The sequence below is a fragment of the Camelus bactrianus genome, unplaced genomic scaffold (assembly GCF_048773025.1).
Source record: "Camelus bactrianus isolate YW-2024 breed Bactrian camel unplaced genomic scaffold, ASM4877302v1 HiC_scaffold_59, whole genome shotgun sequence".
Lineage (NCBI taxonomy): Eukaryota > Metazoa > Chordata > Mammalia > Artiodactyla > Camelidae > Camelus > Camelus bactrianus.
The window spans coordinates 2,087,501-2,090,000 of NW_027413976.1; the positions used below are offsets into that span (position 1 = coordinate 2,087,501).

Below are 2,500 nucleotides of genomic sequence, written 5' to 3' on the forward strand. Positions count from 1 at the left end.
CGCCGGGGAGTGGGGCTTCCGTACGCCACATGTCCCGCGCCCCACCGCGGGGCGGGGATTCGGCGCTGGGCTCTTCCCTGTTCACTCGCCGTTACTGAGGGAATCCTGGTTAGTTTCTTTTCCTCCGCTGACTAATATGCTTAAATTCAGCGGGTCGCCACGTCTGATCTGAGGTCGCGGCTCGGAGGGGACGGAGAAGGTGCCCGCGAAGCGGGAGAGGGCGGGACGGCGGGAGAGGGGCCGCGCGCGAGGCGCGGAACCGCGGTCGACCGCCCGGTCCCCCTCCCCCTCAACCGACCCACCCACCCACCCACGCCCGAACACGGGGTTCGGGCGGGAGGGCGGAAGGGCGGAAGGAAGAAGGGAGGCGGACGGGACGGGGACGGGAGCACGAGCCGGCGACGTGGCACGGGACGGGCAGGCGGCGAGAGGGGAAGCCGCGCGCGCGCGCGACGCCGGGCCCAGGCCGGAGGCGTCGTCGTGCCGGGGAGGAGGGTAGAGGGGGGCGGCGGCGGCAGCCGCCGGTCGGTCGGTCGTGAGGCGGGCGGGTCCGAAGAAGCCCGGCGGCCGCCCCGCGGCGACCGTCAGGGCCCCTTGCCCCACCACGCGACGCCAACCGCACCGGCGCGAGCCGCTCCGCTCCGCTCCGCTCCCACCCGTCCTCCGCACGGCCACGAGACGCCCACGACGGGCGACGGGCGACGGACGCGCGGCGGCGGCGCCCCCGAAGAACGCCGCCCCGGGGGCCCAGGGGCACGAAGCGCGGCCGCGGACGCAGCCCGGGGGAAAGCGCGCAGCGGCGGGCGACGCCGCGGCGTCCCGCGGGTCGCCGCCGGGGCACGCATCCCCGGGGCGCGGCCGCGCGCGCGCCTCGGCCACGGCGAGGAGCCGCCCGTCCCGACGGGGCGAGGCGGGGGCCGCGGTGGCGCGACGGGAGGGTGGGGGCGGCGCGGCGCGGAGGCCCTAACCGCCCCCACCCACCCCGGCACCACCGCGACGCACCCGGGCACGCGCCCCGGAGAACGCTTGCGGCGCGAGGAGGGGCTCCCGGTGGGAACGCGGCGGCCGCGGCCGCGGCCTCGGACACGCGCGAGCTCCCCCCCCCCCGTTTTCTCCCTTCCCTTTCGCGGGCGGCACCTCCCGGGCCTCGACGCCGCCTGCCGCCGCCGCCGCCCGCCCCCGCACCCTCCCGGGCGCGGGGGCGGGACCGGCCGGAGGAGGGACAGACGGCGCGTGGGCAGAGGCGCCGTGTCTGCACTTAGGGGGACGGAGGGCACCACGGCCCTGCGAGGAAACCCCCAGCCGCGCGACCCCGCGGGCACACACCCGGGGGGGCGCGATTGATCGTCAAGCGACGCTCAGACAGGCGTAGCCCCGGGAGGAACCCGGGGCCGCAAGTGCGTTCGAAGTGTCGATGATCAATGTGTCCTGCAATTCACATTAATTCTCGCAGCTAGCTGCGTTCTTCATCGACGCACGAGCCGAGTGATCCACCGCTAAGAGTCGTACGAGAAGTTTCTTCTGCCTTCGGTTCTGTGGCACGGCACGTCTCCCGCCCCCACCCACCCCGGGAGGGTGAGAGGGGGGGGTCGCCTCGGGCCGGCCGAGTCAGAGAGAAATCAGACCGGAGGGTCGGGAAGGTTTCACAACGGGGCGCAGCCGGCACCGACACCGCGCGTGCCGGCTCGGACACCCCACAGGCGCCCGGGGGTTCCCGCCTCCCGCGGGGACGCGCCACCACGCGGCCACCGGCCGTCCGACGGGCCCGCCTGGTGAGGCCCCACCCGACGGACACGGCGGCGGCGGCGGCGGTCGGCGACGTGGCGCGGCGCCCCGGCCCGGTGGAGGCGGAGTCCGTGGGACGAGGGACGGACCTCCCACGTCCCCACGGGCCCGACCGCCCCGACCCCAAGGCGGACGGGCGACTCCCCCGAGGGTCTTTAAACCTCCGCGCCGGGACGCGCTAGGTACCTGGAGAGGGCGAGGCGGGCGAGGCGGGGACGGCACGGACCCCCCCCCCACCAGCCCCAACCGCCGGCCACCGCGCCCCGACGCCGACCACCACACCCCGGCCACGGCCGGGGGTCCTCGCCGCCGCGGGCCCTCGACACGGGGCCACACCGGGCACCGGCCGGCCACCGCCCACGCCACCGAGTCCCACACGCCAACGCGTGCCGACGGCATCCTAAGCCCACTCACTCCCCACGAGGCCGGGCGGAGAGGGCCCTCCCCCCGCGTCCCGACGACAGACCACCCTCCTTCCCACCTCCACGCCCCCAACCCCCGGCAGGACCCCCAACCCGCACACGCGTTCCCGGGGTCCCCCTTCTCGCCACGGGGGACGAGGGGGGCCCACGATGGGACGCGGGCCACAAGCGGGCAGGGCGCCTCGGGCGCGTGGGGCGGGAACCGGGAGGCGAGAGGAGAGAGCCGGCCGGACGGGGAGAAGAGGCCCGAAGCTCGCTCGGGTGGGGGGAAAAGGCGAGAGGAGTGGCACGTG

At 76.5% G+C, this 2,500-nt stretch overlaps 1 non-coding gene and 1 pseudogene across 1 annotated transcript; both read right to left on the reverse strand.

The window, feature by feature from the left end:
- The window catches only part of LOC141577022 (28S ribosomal RNA), a 5,072-nt pseudogene extending 4,895 nt beyond the window's left edge, over nucleotides 1-177 (reverse strand).
- Nucleotides 178-1,352: 1,175 nt separating this feature from the next.
- On the reverse strand, nucleotides 1,353-1,505 carry LOC141577015 (5.8S ribosomal RNA). The gene has a single exon (XR_012505450.1). It is a non-coding gene; the product is annotated as a 5.8S ribosomal RNA (ribosomal RNA).
- Nucleotides 1,506-2,500: the final 995 nt, after the last annotated feature.